Raw genomic sequence first — 18,612 nt, forward strand, 5'->3', positions numbered from 1 at the left:
AGACGACTGTGCAGAGAGCTTGGTTCGTATCGCTACATATAGCATGCAAAAGATATATATTTACAGCAACGACCGTATCACGTGATACAAACAATGGCTTCGCTATAGAACAGTGATGGTTTATCCAAGCCCACACTTTCAGAAAATGTGACGGTACGGAACCTTCCTTCGGTTTTACAGGGCATGACGCGTTGCGCGATTAGGAAGGTCGCCGAAAATATGGTAGATCACATAATTCCAAACGTTTCACTGACATTTATATACTGTGATGTAGGCCTAACTGTCAAGTCGCACAATAGCCACACAGCCCCCACACATATTGTGTTGACCCAAACTTTAGTGGAAACAGTTTGCTAATTCTATATTCATATTGAGCGATGCAGGACGAAAATTTCCGATTCTCTGCGAAAACATCCCGCTCTTTCTCCGTTATGATCCATCTGTCACTTTCTCTTATTTGAAAAGCATAGTACTTCAGCTTGACAAACTGAAGTCACAAAATATGAAGTAGTAAAAGTAGATATGCGTGAGTAAGCACTGCAAGTATAAAAAGACTACTTGAGTAGGCTACTTCGAGAATGTAGCAATACTACGTTTCTGCCCCCCTGGTGCTAGCCACAGGTCACTATATAGGCCAGACCTGGGCAAAGTGCGGCCCGCGGGTCAAATGCGTCCCGCGAAGCTATTCCGTGCGGCCCGCGAAAAGTTGCTTGGAATTCAAAACATAAAACTTGCTTTTTAAATAAATGAAATCATAGGCTGTTTCAACTCAGCTGGAAATTCGATTACTTTGAAGCCTGTTCATTATTATGCAACGATTACGCTGCCTATACGTACCTCGCATGCGTAATCCGTCCAAAATAAAGGCAATGTGGCAAGTGTGAGTAGCAATTAAAGTCACAAGAAATCATTTTTTCCATATAGTTCAGTTCAAACATTTTTTGTTGCCATTGTCGCATTGCGCATTATACGGTATGTGTTTCCAATTGTTACGTGATACGTTTCCAAATCCCTGATTCGTAAAACAAGTCAATCAGTGCTCGCGATTACTATATGACTCACCATAACTATCACCGATAAGGGGGATTAACGAGCATGCCATAAAAAGGAAGCAGAAAACTGAAATTCAAAGACGGTTCAAACTTTAGAGTACTGAATATTTGTATACTGGAGTCAGGGGTGAACCCATCCTTTTAGTTTTTGCCGAGCATGTCGCCGATATGAAGGATTGTAATTAAAGTCGGTCTTATAACAAAAACACGAAACACTCGGTGAAGGGAGGGCGAAGTTCAGAAAAACTGCAAGCTTCACTCAACATCATGGCTATTTAAGCTGCACACTGCTCGGAAGGCAGCGACCAAGAAAATATCAGATTTGTACTATTGCATATACATTTCAGTGAAGTGGTCCTCGAACTGCGGGCGTGAAAGCACCAGAAGGATGCCCGATGCCGAAGTTTGATGAAAATTTGTTTCGCGCTACGCGCGATTTATCCCCAGTTTGTAGTTAATACTCTGTGTATTGTTCGAGTTTGATATTTCAGAATTCTCTCATCTACAGTCATAACCTTCCATGCCGTCAACTATCCGTTGGTATTGCTAGTATTCTGGTAGCACATTTTAATTATTTGTGATATCATGATAAGGGGGCGCGAAATTTTTCACTATCATAAAGGGAGGCGCGCGTAGAAAAGGCTTGAGAACCACTGTTTCAGAGTATGAAGAACGTGGCTAGGGGTTGAAAGAGATTTAAAAGATGTATCATTTTTAACATTGTTTCGAATCAGGACGGCAGATAGATATTTTTTTAATTTACCGTCCCTTTCTCATAACCTGACATCAACACAGTCACTGATCAGAATTTATTAACAATATAATTTAGAAATAAAATTAAATACGCCGGAGAATATAGCTAAATTTTTTCACTCGGCCTGCCAACGTATTTCTACTTCTCATTTGGCCCGCGGAGGAAAATAATTGCCCACCCCTGGTATAGGCAGTAGGCACACGGACTATGAGAACACTGGTAATTACACTACAGCTGGTAATTAGGACGTCAGCTTCCGTAATTTCACAGGTAAAAGGGTCCATAATGCCGCCATCCAAACAACGCTAAGGGCCTATGCAAGCAAAAAGGTCATGAACCACTGATATGGATGAACTTTCTGTCACTTCCTAATTGGTACCCGAAGAGTCGTACATTAGTCGTCACAATATCAAATTAAGGTGAACAAATGTCATGCGCAATCGCCGACACTGAGCTTCGAAAGATACCCAACGCGTCGAGACTGGGGAATTTGAGCTAGTGATTCACGCATGCCTTCCCCGCGCGACTGTATGAATGCACAAATGATTGACTGATCACGAAACTTCTCGTCAACAGGCACCTCTCAAGTGTATCGTATTCGGGTGAGTTTGCTTTAACACATCGCGCAAACCACAACAAATGCATTCCTGTACTATGGCAAAAGCGAGAAGTTGCCCAGAGGTAGGGATTGCCAGCACATCCTAAAAGAGAGAGAGAGAGAGAGAGAGAGAGAGAGAGAGAGAGTCTTTATTTCCATCCAACCAAAATACATAACAAACGGCAGTGATAGCGGTACAGAAAATATGCATGCACAGTATTCCGCATTAGATAGGAATGATCGATAAGACTGTGAAGGTCATCTAGTCTGATCACACCAGCATCAAATAAGTACACTTGATTCTGAACAGTCTGGCTGTAAAAAATGTTTAGTTAAAAAAGGAAAATAGAAGAAAAATTAAACGATGGTAGCAAATGATTAATGAAGCAATGTCTGGGCGAGGTAGGGCAACAGTGTTAGTAGTATAACGACAGGAGGTGATCAAGTAGGTCTTTTTTGAATCTATTATAAGGCAATTCACGGATATGTGGTGGTAATGCATTCCAGATGATAGGTCCCGAGTAGTCGATAGAACATCATAGTACACAGATTCGTAGTTTCTAGCAAGCTGTCGGAAGCTGTAAAAAGTAGCAAAACCTGTCCCTAGTTATTACAGATATCCTTCCATGTGAGGTGAGAGAATTCATTATTATCCCATAGTTTGATTTTTCGATTCTAAGCAGATAAATCGAATTGAGATGCGAATCACAGCAGGTTAGTGGGTTATTAGAAATATGTCCATGCCAGTGAATTTATATGAGCGACGGAATTCATAATCGTGACATAGTTTGGTTCCTAGCTCTTTACCACATTATGCTCTTTTGATTTACGAATCACATCAGGTTGTTACAGACGTCCGCTCTAGTGAAGCGAAATTATTAGTTGTTATGCTGTAGTTGGAATCGTCATCATACGAATGTGGAGAGTTCGAGACAATCAGCCGATAATACTAAGCTGCTTCAAAACCAACCCTATCGCTCATTTAAATGCTTTAGGACTAAAAAACTCACGACACATGTTAGTCAGCTAAGAAACTTGAACGACGAAAAGGCGGAGGAATTAAGTCCTAATTTATTAGCAAAATACATACCTTCCACACGCGGAGATAGGTTAATCGCCGCTCGCGGATTCGTATTTAGGAGGTGGCACATGCACAATGTATGCATTCTCGGTAATGTACTTTCTCGGTAACGTCGATTATCGGTGGTTTCCATTCTCGGTAACGTCCATTCTCGGTGGTATCCATTCTTGGTAATGTATATTCTCGGTAGTGTCAATTCTCGGGTATGTCTTTTCTCAATAATGTCCATTCTCGGTGGTGTCCATTCTCGGTAATGTACATTCTCGGTGGTGTCCATTCTCGGTAATGTCCGTTCTCGGAGGTGTCCATTCTCGGTAATGGTTTTCCCAGAATTGGTATGGACCAGGGGTTCTCAAAAGGTGGGGCGAGGCCCACTCATGGGCCACAGGAGCCTTTGAGGTGGGCCACAAAGTTGTTTAAAATTTTTAGAATTAATGTAAGGTTAGTTATATTTGTTATGTTAATCGCTAAAAATATATTCATATTATCTAATTATACGTAGGCTACGTAAAGCTTTTCATCCGACTCTGATGAGACGTAGTGGCACGTACGGAGTCAGCATGTTCAAGGCAAAAACGGGAGGGAGAAACGCCGGCTTTTTCCTCTGGCTATGACAACCTACGGCTAACAGCAACTAAAATAATTTCGAGTATATAATAACTGGAAGGTAATGCTGAAGTAACCAAGTATTCCGACATGGTCATATGTCGTATGCCGTTGAAAAGAATGTGCAATAAACTCGGAATGAAGTGTAATTGAGGTATAGATTTATTGTACTTAGGCAAGTCATCGTATTATTGTAAGATAAAAATAGCCATAATTTAGGGTTACCATATTTCAGCAACCCAAATTACGGACAGTCTTTAGCGCCCACTAGTGGATTTCAAAATGGGTTATGACGTCACTCCAGCAAAGCTTTGCTCATAGAACAGAGGTGGTCACGGTCCGGTTCAAGAGTATGTGGCTGTGTGTTGTGTAATCAGGACCGAAAGCACATGTTTCCTGCCCCCTCCCGCCCAAATAATTAATGATTTTGAGCCCACACTATAGGGCAATCGATGTAACTTCTGAAGGGAGGTGCGCTGCTTGCTACATGAATCTGGTTTCTATATGCATCCGATCGGTCAATTATTTGAATGAATTCTGTCAATAATATTGGTCGTTCCATATATTACTATATAGAGACTACTCTCCGCCCACATGATCAGAGTTAGCGGTAGTGCTGGTGGAGGATGATGAGTTCGAAAATACTGCGAGCGTAATTGCACATCGTTAAGTCATTTTCATGTCCTACCGATAATATTGTTAATCAGCCTTATGCCGGTGCGCCCCACGGAACTTTATAAACACCCCACATCCAGTTGTATCCAATCTTTTATGGTCGCGACTCCATCTCCAATTTCAAAATGTTCCGTGGCCCAGATCGAAATTTTACGAGCTGATTACTAAAAGAAGTCAGCACCTTTGCCCATACTTACTCACGGGCTATTTGGGATGCTGATTACGTTCAACATATTCACTAACCCCAGAATAAAGGCAAACGACCCCCCCCCTCATTCGGAACCACTATCTTTGAATAAAGCATTTAAACGGCCTTAACGATCTCTAGGAATATATACCGTTCTGCTATAATTGATATTACAATTTGGCTTATTCCAATAAATGAAGGTCGTTTTTATTTATAATTTTTGGCAGTTTTTGCGAGGGTGGTAGTCTCTATATTAAAATCATTAAATGTGATAGCAAATCACGCGCAGCGCGAAGAAAAATATCATACATCAGCATAAATGTTCCCAAACAATATTGTTTTTATGCTGATTTACGAACAAAATTATGAGCTTACGTCAAAATTCCGGACATTTGTCATATTTTAGAAATTACTCCCGGACGCTAGTTTGAACAGTTAAATTCCGGACATGTCTGGGAAATTCCGGACGAATGGCAACCCACCATAATTGCAAATTATTAGCAGCTTCTCGTGGAGGTATACTGCACCTCCGCAACAATCGTAATGGATTGAGGATTTAGCGGAGCGCGATAATATTTGGAATAGGTTTAAAATGTCCGCCTTGGAAATCATTGTACATAATGCAAGAGTCACATGAATTGATTGTATCATTGGATTGAATATTCTGTCATCGCAACTGCTGTTGGTTTGGTACAAGACGTACAGTGTGCATTGTACAGCATGCACATTAAATAAATCTTCCTCTACTTCTCTGTAGTAGGCCTACCCCATTCACCAATGAATTGTTTGAAGCTGACCCAGAATAATTATATTATTCCCCCAATAGTGGAACTAAAATCCCAATCACACAGCGGATGCGTGGATTTGCTCATTGTGTTTCGCGACGCGAATGGAGCAGCGTACGATTATAATAAACACGGAGTTTAGTCTATGATCTTCCAGATCCGTAACTGCTGCACCCAAACCTCCAATTGCGGGAGCTAGAAGGGGCCAAAGATTAATTTGTTGGTCGTTTGTTGGGGGATATGTAATAGACATGAAAATTTTCGTCACGCTTTGCGCGATTTCATAGGCCAAGAGGTCTATATTTAAATATCATCAGTAAACTAAGAGAAAAATGCGCATATTTCCCAGAAATAGCTATATCGGCGCCGTCGATTACCGCGCATTGAACAGGATTATTATTCCAAGATAAGAGGTGCGCCACAGCACATTTTCAAACCGGAAAATGAACCACAGCCAAGAAAGGGCTGAGAACCCCTGGTATAGACTCAGGTCTCAAACACGCGGCCCATGCGGCCCGCGAGAGCATTTTGTGCTGCCTGCGACGGCATTTTGGAATTTCAAAAACAATATATTCAAGTGCCATATATCTTTTTTAGACGTAAGAACTTAAAGTTCACCCTAACACTACTATAAAAATAACTGAAGTCTCAACGAACTTTACTCTCACACCACTTTTAAAAGCTACTTTGCAGTAGAAGATCAGCTATTACGTCACATTTCTAGTCCATGATGATAAAATATGACCCGTCGATGATTCATGAATTAAAATTGTGATTTGGTTCGGTGAGACCTTCTCGTAAAATTACTCGATTTCTGATTGACTGGGTGATTAAATAAAAATGACTCGAGTTGAGTCGGGTCAAACGTTAAAATCAGAGACGGACTTAATTGCGACTCGGAACGGTGACTTGGTAATCCTACGGACGCAACAATCTATGAAACTGTCATGGGGAATAGTATAATATATGAAAAGGTCGTAGCTTCTGTTGCGTAGGGTATATAGCTATCTAATCAGGTCAGTATGGCAACAATTGGCATTCTGTGACCCCGGGACTTATATTTGATTACATGCTGGGTGTTTATTCTGTTTACTCATTTTAATATCGGTGGCGAGTAAGGAAGTGGTACGCTCTACCGCTGTAACACAAATGAATTTTTCGCCGATTGGACCCATTTTTATTCCAGGGGTTCTTAACCAGGGTCTGTAGACCCCATCGGGGTACGAAACACCGCATCAGGGTGTACGAGATGCATTGTGGAATTATGCCTACATGCTGTGGAAAATTTTATTGGCCAATTTATTCAACTGGAAAATGGTCTTCGCGCTGCGCGCGATTTTATGTGATTGATCTTTCTGGTTTTAATATAGGTACCATCAGAAATTGTGTTGATAAAGAACAGGGGATCCGAGAAATCTTATTGGAAGTTAAGAAACAATGCTATTACTATGGCTCAATTATTATGTTTAAGTTGTTATTGATATACTGTTACAATAATATTTGAAGGCAAAATCTAACGCTGATTTAATTTGACTTTGGCAATGACAGTAACAATAGCCTACTCATCACGACTATATCAAAACCCGAATTAGGCTACTCCGCTCAAATGCTATGATATCGGATCAATCTTCAGTAGATTTTAAAATATTCTACATAAAATTTTGGCACGTCAAAGGTCCACCAGATAACCCGACAGTTTGACAATGTCATGATGCATCCTCTCGCATGATGTCTATAACTCAAACCTAGAACGCATGCACGAAAAAACTTACGCTAATGCATAACAGGGGTCATTTTGAGCCGTGTTGCTATTATATGCAATTATATTTTAAAGACCTGGACTATTTTTTTCTTTTTTTTGCTTGCCTCTTCCATTGCGTTATTATGACATATCTGGAGTTTTTACTGCATTTTATTGAAACAACCGACAGAAACAGATCAAAAAAGTGGATGAGAGAATTGAAGAAAATCTCATGACATATTACAACGCATAGCCTGATTCATTCATTGCATTTGTCGCATGTGATCATGGTCACGCTGTGTTCTGGACACACGGGTATGCTACAGCATGAGCAACATTTTGCAACTTTCTTATCCCTTGCGTGGGGACATAAGGAACACCGCTTCCTCTTCTGCGCAACGTGTTTGCTGTTTACAAGGATGTACTTCGAAAACCTAAACCACATCTCACCATAGCCTCATGTGGCACTGGGTAGTCGAGGAATTTTCTGTCTTGTAATCATGTGGGGAATATGAGGCAGTTAGCGAGATCGGTTATGAAACCTCGTCGCTTTGAACCTTGTCACTCTTATAATCAGGATATACTGTCTGTATATGGTATATGCATTTAGAGCTGCGATGTCGAGCAGATTGTAAAAGAGAGTAAAAGGCCATCGGTGGGTTTGTCGTTTGATTAACCAAGTCAACACAAATCTTTGTCTTGTTATAAAACCTGATGATCTCAGGCCTCTTTATTGTGTCTTCTTTGTCAATGCTGTGCTCAATAGCACCACAGCTTTATTATTTTTGGGAACATAGCTAACCATCGTCATTTGATTGTTGAACTCAAACAGTGATGTCGCTGCTTCTCGAGACTTAGCTGCTTTCATGCAACCTGAATCACTCGTTTGCATTTCTTCATTGTTCCAACAATTGTCAACTTGTGTGCAAGCATTCTTTTGGCCAAAGGAGCGGTTGTAAAATAGTTGTCCATTGACAAATTCCTCCCGATGCCTCGAATTGGTGATGTCAGATTGACAACAACATTTTGACCCAGATTTTACTCTGGTTCTGATCCTGGCTGCCTACCCACGTAAATCCTTGCATTGGATGTATAAGGCAAAGAAGCATCACACAGCCAAAACAGTTTTATGCCGTACTTGGCATGCTTGCTAGGCATGTATTGTGTGATCGCCCTCTGAATGGCATCAGCTGTTCGTCTACAGTAGTGTCAGATCTGAGGAAAACTGAGTCTTACAGTTTGCGATGAATAAATCCCAAGTATAGCTGAATGCGGACCATTTATCCTGCTTCAGTCTTTCGGTCCGTGTGCTCTTATCATCGAATCGAAGATGACGTCGAATATTTTCAAATTTATTGACGCCAAATGCTGCTTTGTAGGAAGGATTTTGTTTCGGGTCCAAGAACAATTGCCCTATATCTAAGTCCCAATTCTTTTCTACTCCTGCCAAAAGTAAAACGCCAATAAAAGTAAAACTTTCTCTTTTTGCACCACTTTCCATTTCGTAATAACTCTTCGACCTTGCAAGTTGGTGCACAATACTATTTCTTCAATGATATCATCATTGCAAAATCCCACAAAAGCATCCTTCGGAGTGTAGATTTCTGACGATGAAACTGTGTGCAAGCGAGTGCTAATCACATTGTGAGATCTAATTCTTTCTTGAGGAGATGAAAATGAACTCAAGACAGTTACATCCTTTCCAGTTCGAGTGCTGATGTCGGGAGATGTTGATGAGGAATATGTTGTTGCATAAGAATAACTGCACTGTAAAAAAAAAACCTCGATTTACCGCGAAATGTTTGGGAGCACGGTAGCCAGACATTTCGTGGTAATTTAACATTACCGTTAGTCAATGTAAATTTAACTTACACTCGTCCGGTAATCTCACTTTACACGCCAGACTGTAATGTTACAGTCACTTCTGGTATATCCTAGGGTTGCCATATTTTTGTGAAGCAAATTCCGGACAGTCTTTAGCGCCAACTAGCGGATTTTAAAAGGACGTGCAACACATTGGCCGTCAATATGACGTCACACTAGCAAAGCATTGTCCATCGACTATATACACGATACAGGAATGAAGTGGAGCATAGGTCATGAATGGGGCCATCTGTAATTTGAGCTCTGGCGACTGCTACTTGCTATGGTTTCCTATAGATTCCTCCACGGGCCGGATGAAATCATCTTGCGGGCCGTGTCTGGCCTGTCAGGATTGTGTTTGACAGCCCTGCTATACAGTTAGGTCGGTGCGGCTATCTGTTTATGTGTTTTAATCAGGTCCGAAACAACAATCCTATTCCCCCCCCCCTTCCGCCCAAAAAGTACTGATCTTGGGCCCACCATAGGGTAGTCGATGTAACTTGTTGGGCACTTACTATATGCATTTGGCTGTTAAATTTTATGTATGAATTCTGTCAATAATATTGATTCTTCGATATATTAGGCTACTATAGAATGCACCAGCAGGCTGCACATCCGGTGATCTCCAACCTTTTATGCTCGCGATCTCGCGATCATTTATGCTCGCCCTACTTGAAAATGTTCCGTGGCAAAGCTCAAAACTTGATAAGCTGATTACTAAAAAAATTCAGCCTGCCCAAACTTACTCACGGCCTAGGAAACTGCATGATTACGTCCAACATCATCGCGATCTCCAGATAAAGCAGTGGTTCCCAACCTGTGGTACGCGTACCACTAGTGGTACGCGAAGGTCTTCCAGGTGGTACGCGAGTAGATTCTGCTTTTTTTCGACCGAATGGACTCATTAGTTAAGGTGGTGTTAAACACAAAGATTGATTGTTCTCCAATAAACTTCAGGCTTAGCGTGGCCTCCTCGTAATCGACTCTACCTTCTCACGCTATTCTCCAGCTGCTAATTTTCCTTTCAACGTGGGAGTTCGAGCAAGGATTTTTATGTCTGATAACTATTAAGTCGAAGAAACGAAACCTACTTGTTGCGCCCACGCATGACTTTCGATGCGCTGTGAGCAAACATATGCCACGCATCGACCAACTAGTGCAGTGGTTCTCAAACTGGGGGGCGTGAGGGCCATTCCCAACCTGGACAACAAAAGTTGGAACCACCACATTCCCAAATCTTCTGAAATTTGGTACATGCATAGATGAGTTAATTTCGAACACAATAAAGTTTATTTGAGGAAAATTGATCCCCGGGGTCAAAAGTTATGTCATTTTGAAAAATTGACGATTTTCTGCTCATTTCAGCTCTGCAGCATTCGGGTTTATTAATGTAAAATTCAAAAAGGTGTAAACAAATGTTGGATTACAGTTGAGATTTGGCACTGGGTTTTCTGAGTAGCTAGTATATTGGTCTATATTCTCATGTGGTATTGAATGCCATGCGATTTAGTGTTAAAGGTTAAATTGAGGCGAAACTTGGTCGATGGTTTTAAATCAGTCAAGCGTTACGCAATTTAGAATGCGAATTGAGCAAAACCTTATAAGTATATTCCAGCGAGTAGGGTATCATATGAAAGCTGGTTACAAAGACAATTTTCCATAGCTTTTTCATTTTGGTTTTTTGACGGTAAGGTGGGGAAATCGCCATCTCAAGAGTACACTGCATTTGTACATGGATATGCTTAAGTTTGGAATACGGTAAACCAATGGTTCCCATTCTTTTTTGACTCAACACACCTTGTTAAGCTTAACATATATTCATCATTACCCCTGAAGATTATATGTCAATTTGCAACAACCTATTTGAAACCAAGAGCTGTTCCTTGGGTATATATTAATGAGAAATTTAAAAAAATAACCTAACCGTTAACATCGCTGGACAGCCCGTTTCCAACACAGATAATGACAAATATCTCGGGGTTTTATTGGACTCGGACAAGTCCTGGAAGAGTCATATCAAGTCCCTAGACATTAAATTATCACCGAAGTGCGGCCTGTTCTACAGCCTTGGACGCTTCATGCCAGCCTGGGTTCTTCTGATACTCTTTAAATCCTTAATCCAATCGAAGTTACAATATGGCATCCTTTGTTGGGGGGCTGGCAATAAAACTGCACTCGAGCCACTGCAAAAACTATAACATAGGTACTCCGTATCATAGCTAGAGCCCCACAGGGGCCTGTTGGTCCATCCAACAATTCGCTGCTGAAGAGATTCAGTGTCCTAAACATAAAAGATATGCGAAAACTAGAAATCGCCAAGTTTATGTATCAGTTCCACTGCGGTCGTTGCCCCGAATATTTCAATGACTTTTTTACCTCGGAATCAAAAGCGCACAAGTACAACACACGCGCGTCCACGTCGTCCAAATATCATATGATCGACCGAAAAGATCATAGCTCCGTCAAATATGCCGGACCTGATGTGTGGAACAGTATCCCGCCGGCTATCCGACAGTCGACGAGCATGTCCACATTCAAGTCGAAATACAAGCAATTACTACTAAATGAATACTGGTCCATCCCCAAGCTTACCGGACCACGACTGACCTATCGATCTCGCCTTCCATGACATGCCACCCCATTTTTGTCGCTTTTTTTTCTATACTATCTTCTTTACTTTTCATTCAATGTGCAATTGTGCATGCCTCCTCTTTACATCGCCTAGGCCAAGGTGGGTGTCCGATTTCATAGACTATTCCAAGTCGCTTCGACACCTTGCTACCTTTCATTGTATCGCATGTCTGTGGTGTACTGAGCTGATAAAATTGCTAATAAACCAATGATGATGATGATGTCCATGCCTCCTCTTTCCATCGCCTATAGGCCACGGTGGGTGTCCGATTTCATAGACTACTCCAAGTCGCTTCGACACCTTCCTATTTTTCATTGTATCGCATTTCTGTGGTGTATTGAACTGATAAAATTGCTAATAAACCAATGATTATGATGAGAATAGCTACCCATTGCTCCTGTCGTTTATCCGTCCGTTGCAAAATTTCTCAACTTTGACATTCAGAGTTTAATTTTCAGCAGAAACTCTACCGATAGTGCTCTGAATGCCAAATTAAGGAAATTCAACATAGGTGCGGGTTAACGACGGGAGTAAGGGTGACCCAGGGGGTCGCCAACTCAAAATGGGTCGCGGGCCACTTTTCAAAATTCCTAGAGACCGCGGGCTTCAATATCGAGATAAAAATAGGCAACGCTGGGGCCTCGGCAACGCAGTTTATTAACCGCGTTTGGATAACTCTACCTCAGTACAACGCTGTGCTAACATGGGCGACGGGCATAGTTACCACAGAAGATATAATATGTTATTGAAGAAATACAAATACAACAATGCATGCATGCACACTGAATGAAAATAGAGAAGATAGTATAGAAAAAAGCAAGCGACAAAAATGGGGTGGCATGTCATGGAAGGCGAGATCGATAGATCAGTCGTGGTCCGGTAAGCTTGGGGATGGACTAGTATTCATTTAGTAGTAATTGCTTGTATTTCGACTTGAATGTGGACATGCTCATCGACTGTCGGATAGCCGGCGGAATACTGTTCCACACATCAGGTCCGACATATTTGACGGAGCGATGATCTTTTCGGTCGATCATGTGATATTTGGACGACGTGGACGCGCGTGTGTTGTACTTGTGCGCTTTTGATTCTGAGGTAAAAAAGTCATTGCAATATTCGGGGCAACGACCGCAGTGGAACTGATACATAAACTTCGCGATTTCGAGTTTTCGCATATCTTCTATATGTTTAGGACACCGAATCTCTTCAGCAGCGTTTTGTTGGATGGACCAACAGGCTTCTATGGGGCTCTAGCTATGATTCAGAGTACCTTATGTTATAGTTTTTGCAGTGGCTCGAGTGCAGTTTTATTGCCAGCCCCCCAACAAAGGATGCCATATTGTAACTTCGATTGGATTAGGGATTTAAAGAGTATCAGAAGAACCCAGGCTGGCATGAAGCGTCCAAGGCTGTAGAACAGGCCGCACTTCGGTGATAATTTAGGGTAGGGACTTAATATGACTCTTCCAGGACTTGTCCGAGTCCAATAAAACCCCGAGATATTTGTCATTATCTGTGTTGGAAACGGACTGACCAGCGATGTTAAGGGTTAGGTTATTTTTTTTTAAATTTCTCATTAATATATACCCAAGGAACAGCTCTTGGTTTCAAATAGGTTGTTGGAAATTGACATATAGTCTTCAGGGTTAATGATGAATATAAGTTGAGCTTAACAAGGTGTGTTGAGTCAAAAAAGTATGGGAACCATCGGTTTACCGTATTCCAAACTTAAGCATATCCATGTACAAATGCAGTGTACTCTTGAGATGGCGATTTCCCCACCTTACAGTCAAAAAACCAAAATGAAAAAGCTATGGAAAATTGTCTTTGTAACCAGCTTTCATATGATACCATACTCGCTGGAATATACTTATAAGGTTTTGCTCAATTCGCATTCTAAATTACGTAACGCTTGACCGATTTAAGACCATCGACCAAGTTTCGCCTCAATTTAACCTTTAACACTACACCGCATGGCATTCAATACCACATGAGAATATAGACCAATATACTAGCTACCCAGAAAACCCAGTGCCAAATCTCAACTGTAATCCAACATTTGTTTACACCTTTTTGAATTTTACATTAATAAACCTGAATGCTGCAGAGCTGAAATGAGCAGAAAATCGTAAATTTTTCAAAATGACATAACTTTTGACCCCGGGGATCAATTTTCCTCAAATAAACTTTATTGTGTTCGAAATTAACTCATCTATGCATGTACCAAATTTCAGAAGATTTGGGAATGTGGTGGTTCCAACTTTTGTTGTCCAGATTGGGAATGGCCCGTGAAAGCATCTGAAGGGGGCGCAAAGCTGCGACCAACTGAAAAAATTTTTCGCGCTTCACGCGATTTACCTCCAATTCATTGTTTTGCTCTGTGTATAGTCCTAATTGCATATTTAAGACTCATCTTATCAACTGTCATAACCTTCCATGCCATAAAGTTATTCGTTGAGATTGCTAGCATTCTGCTCCCATTTTGTGATCTGACGATAAGGGGGGCGCGGAATTTTTCACCATCATAAACGGGGGCGTGTCTAAAAAAGTTTGAGAACCGCTGGGCTAGTGGAAAATAAGCAAATGCAGCCATTGCATTAAAACAATTGACGTTTGTTGTTTGCTGTTATTTCATTATCATGTTGTTCTTCTTGTGACTGGTGATAAAAAAACAATTTCATGCATCCCATTTTAACCCTGGCTGATAATGCCTAGTGTAATAGTATTTACTATTACGCCTCGCATACGTCAAATACGTCATTATGACGTCATAAACGATGTGAAAAATTTTGACCTCCTTCAGCACGCGTAACTTATGTAGGTGGTACGCGAGCACTGCATAAAACCTCGAAATGGTACGTCGGTGAAAAAAGGTTGGGAACCACTGAGATAAAGGCAGACGACCCCAATATTTGGAACCACTGTCTGTGATTGAAGCATCCAATCGGCCTTAACCAACTCTAGGAATATACCGTTAGCTTATAATTACGATTACAATATCACACTATTTCAGTAAATGATGGTTATTTATATTTATTTTGATTGCATTTTGTGACGAGGGTGGTACCTGCAGCCCATACAAATATCATTATACGTTGCATTAACTCGCGCGAGGCGCGAAGAACAATTTTGAATAGCATAAATCTGCTTGAAAATAATATTGTTTATGTTTATTTACGAAAAACTTTTGAGCCTGCTTCAAACCTTCAAAATTCCGGACATTTAGGCACATTCTAGAAATTCCTTCAGGACGCCGATTTTTCAGTGAAATTCCGGACATGTCCGGGAAATTCCGGACGTATGGCAACCCTAGTATATCCAATCTACATTTTACCCTGTATATTTGCCACTCAGACTGTAATTTTACCGCCTACCTACATACATGCTGTCTGTGTAAATCAGGATTACATACCTACTTGCAAATTCACGTACATCCCATACCTATCGCAAAGCAACCCTATGCTAAAATATCGCAAAAAGCTTCTTCACACCCCAAAACGACATTGGAACAAACTGTATATTCATTCATGATTCACGATGAGAAGATTATCGATGGAAGTATTGCTGCTGGAGGTCTAATTCTTCTTTAGGAGACATGCGGTAACACGAGTGGTCTCCAACCATTGGCCAAACTTCCAATTGTTTCTTTTTCTCGACCTCATTCCTTTTGTGTAGCTAGTATCTTGCAGTTCCACTAAAAAGAATTCAAGTCGCTATATTAAGCAAAGTCCCTAACCTAGATATGACATTATAAAGACTACTAAGACAAATAGGGTAACAAAAATATAACAATTTCTGGAAGTACCAGTACTGGTACATATTGTGGTGACCGTTCCGCCTTTTACATGATATAGCAGAGATTCATGACTTACTTTATCAAATGCAGCGGGCAAGTTATAAATGATAATGCATCTTCGTGTGGGCCAATTATTATTAGTCATGCACTTTATTGCATGCTGTTATTTCTTGACCCCCGATCCGGATTGTCCATCGTATCGGTAGTGGAAATATATTGAAATCGCACAAATGTACAATTAAAAAATTTCTTTCGTGAGGAGCACACGATTCTGATTCCTGCTCAGATTTAGAAGGGCGCTACTTTATTAGAATCGAAAAATTAAGTTATGTTGAATTGCGTGGAGCGCGAAGAAAATTTCAAAAATAATTAGAATCTCTAAAAAAATTAGAGTGAATTAGTAATTTCAATTTGCATGTCGACGGATGCTAACACATACTAATTGAATTAGGTGTTGACGGCCGAACAAATTCCCATCTACGAAAGCAGGTTGCCCATCCCTGGCCTGATCTAATAGTATACATTTGGTATGTCTTACGCCGTATTCCAGTCTTTAACATTTTCGACAAATTTCCCCAAACTCGTTTGAAAATAGCAAAAAAACATTGGACAGGAGATCAATTTGTTTCAAGATAGGTTGCACTGAGACTAATCCTGATGCTGGTGGTGACTACAGTGAACAAGGCGTCGTTCTGTACTGCCATGCTCAATTAGATCAGTTTTGGAATTGAATTGAATTAAATTGTTTTGATATAGGGTAGCTTAATTGAGGGCGAAACCGAGCAACCTATATTGCATCAAATTCTGTCTTACACAGTGCAGTTCGCCAGCTATTAACAACAGCTACCCAGCGCAACGAGCTTTAGGCTACTGCCAAAGCTATGAAGTAATGAATGACTTACATGTGGTAATTCCTCTAAATCTTCAAAGAATATCAAAAATTTGCTTAAATGATGTTGAGCGCGACTGCTGGAGTTTGAATTTGGCGAGGTTTCTTGAATACGAAATAAGTTTCATCTTCAACAATCGTCTTCTGAAAATGGTTGCGGAACACATGTTTAGTCAGAATTCATACATACTTAGTCAATTTCTCGCGTTCCCCAGGTTGAGAACCACTGATCTCATGTATTGAAGCAAAAGGTTCCTCATTTGAGGTGGCATGTGTGCCAAACAAATCCTGCAGTGAATGGAAACATCTCTATGCTATGGCCCCAAAATGACATTAACATGTCAACAGTTTCAACTACTCCGCGGCAGAGTATGTGGTGTCACATGTCAGTATATAAGTCGACTAACATCCCAAAATAGAACAGAGAATGCGGCGAATGAAATATTTCAATCATGAAATCAAAGTCATCCCGGTGATGTGCACATTCGTAGGTATTCACGGTAACGAATACTATGTAGTACTGTACCTTTTACGATGCGTATCCCAATCAGCATTCCTAGGAATCTTCAACGATCGTGTCCACTTTCTTCAAGCACAAGCTTCGCTCCACCCTTTGCTCAAATCTCAATTCTCAATAATGGCCAGACGACGATACGACACTCTCACGATTTCGAAATAAGTGGTATTCATCCGCTGACATGCCACCAATAATATTTACTGGCCACTGCGTTATAATGTTTGATTTAGGTCGTTTTTTCATACAGAAACAGGTATCTTTACATCTAGCCCCTTTCTTTTCTATTTAATTGCGTATAAATTGATATTCATTCCATGTGTTGTCACTACTTACCGTACTTACTCAACCAGATGCTGCTTGTGATGTCACAGTTGTGCGTTGGTTGTTTTTCGTAACGCGTTACGGTAACCTAATGTAACCTATTACAGGTCGCCTTGTTCGCCATTAACAAATGATCAACGTGGCATGCGGTGCTGATGTTTCTAGTTTCCCCAACAATATTATACATCCTAAACTGATATTCTAACTCATCAGTCCTATCCGTGACAACGAATGTAACCAGCGAGACTGACCGTATAGCCATAGCTTTATAATATAATATAGTGGGTATCTACGATTGTCAGTTGTTTCTTTTACCCTACTATGTACTATACTGAAATTGGTACTAGGACCAACAGCAATTTCCGTATGACAGACCCCAGACTCGATCGCGAACGAGGTTGAATCACGTCAAATCACCACGAGAATGATATCAGTAGCATTCAGTTCCACGTATACATTGGCTGCAGAGATTTTCAAGCTAATCAATTTTGCCAATAGCCTGGTAAACTTCAGTAACGAGTAACTGTCAGTAATTTGCGAAGAAATTCTGGTAACTTGACTTTAGAGCTAAATTGAAGTAATATTACATTTCAAAATGTAAAATTACAAGCTAGGCACAGTTATTGGCAGCTACCGGTAATTCGTTGCAAAATTTACAGAGATTTCCCAGTAAATCTACCAGATTTTTTACAGTGTGGGTGCAGGGTTCCCACTTTCTTCTTCCTTCTATTGTCTGATCCAAAATCTGTAGAGTACAAAAATTGAATCGTTGCTTCGGGATCAGAATAATACGTCTCCACAGTAGGAGGCATATTAGGCGGATTATCATCATCTGAACGATCAGAGTCACTGTTTTCGCTTCCTCTTTATATTTCATTATCGTCTTACTCCATTGCATCTATCACTTGCTGTACAGCTTCTTCAATGCTCATGCTACGATTCTTGTAACGCTCAGCCATTATACAGTCATTTCGCATTACATTTGCTGAAACATAAGTATACAAACTCCATAATTTGCATCAGCATGAAGGGATAGTACTGTGGTAGCTTCATCGGCGCCCCTAAGGATCATTACGAAAACCCATTTGCTTTCTTCATTACCTAAACCTAACAAC

At 40.7% G+C, this 18,612-nt stretch overlaps 1 long non-coding RNA gene and 1 pseudogene across 1 annotated transcript; both read right to left on the reverse strand.

The window, feature by feature from the left end:
• Window positions 1–7,618: 7,618 nt before the first annotated feature.
• Window positions 7,619–9,219, reverse strand: LOC145440017 (uncharacterized; annotated as a pseudogene).
• Window positions 9,220–15,473: 6,254 nt separating this feature from the next.
• LOC145439878 (uncharacterized) lies at window positions 15,474–17,714 on the reverse strand. Its single transcript, XR_013915375.1, has 3 exons — window positions 17,186–17,714; window positions 16,673–16,803; window positions 15,474–15,668 (listed from the first exon to the last, which is right to left on the reverse strand). It is a non-coding gene; the product is annotated as an uncharacterized LOC145439878 (long non-coding RNA).
• Between the last annotated feature and the right edge of the window lie 898 nt (window positions 17,715–18,612).

This window comes from Botryllus schlosseri, chromosome 5 (genome assembly GCF_051294905.1).
Source record: "Botryllus schlosseri isolate E-star chromosome 5, Bs_hap1, whole genome shotgun sequence".
NCBI classification, from domain to species: domain Eukaryota; kingdom Metazoa; phylum Chordata; class Ascidiacea; order Stolidobranchia; family Styelidae; genus Botryllus; species Botryllus schlosseri.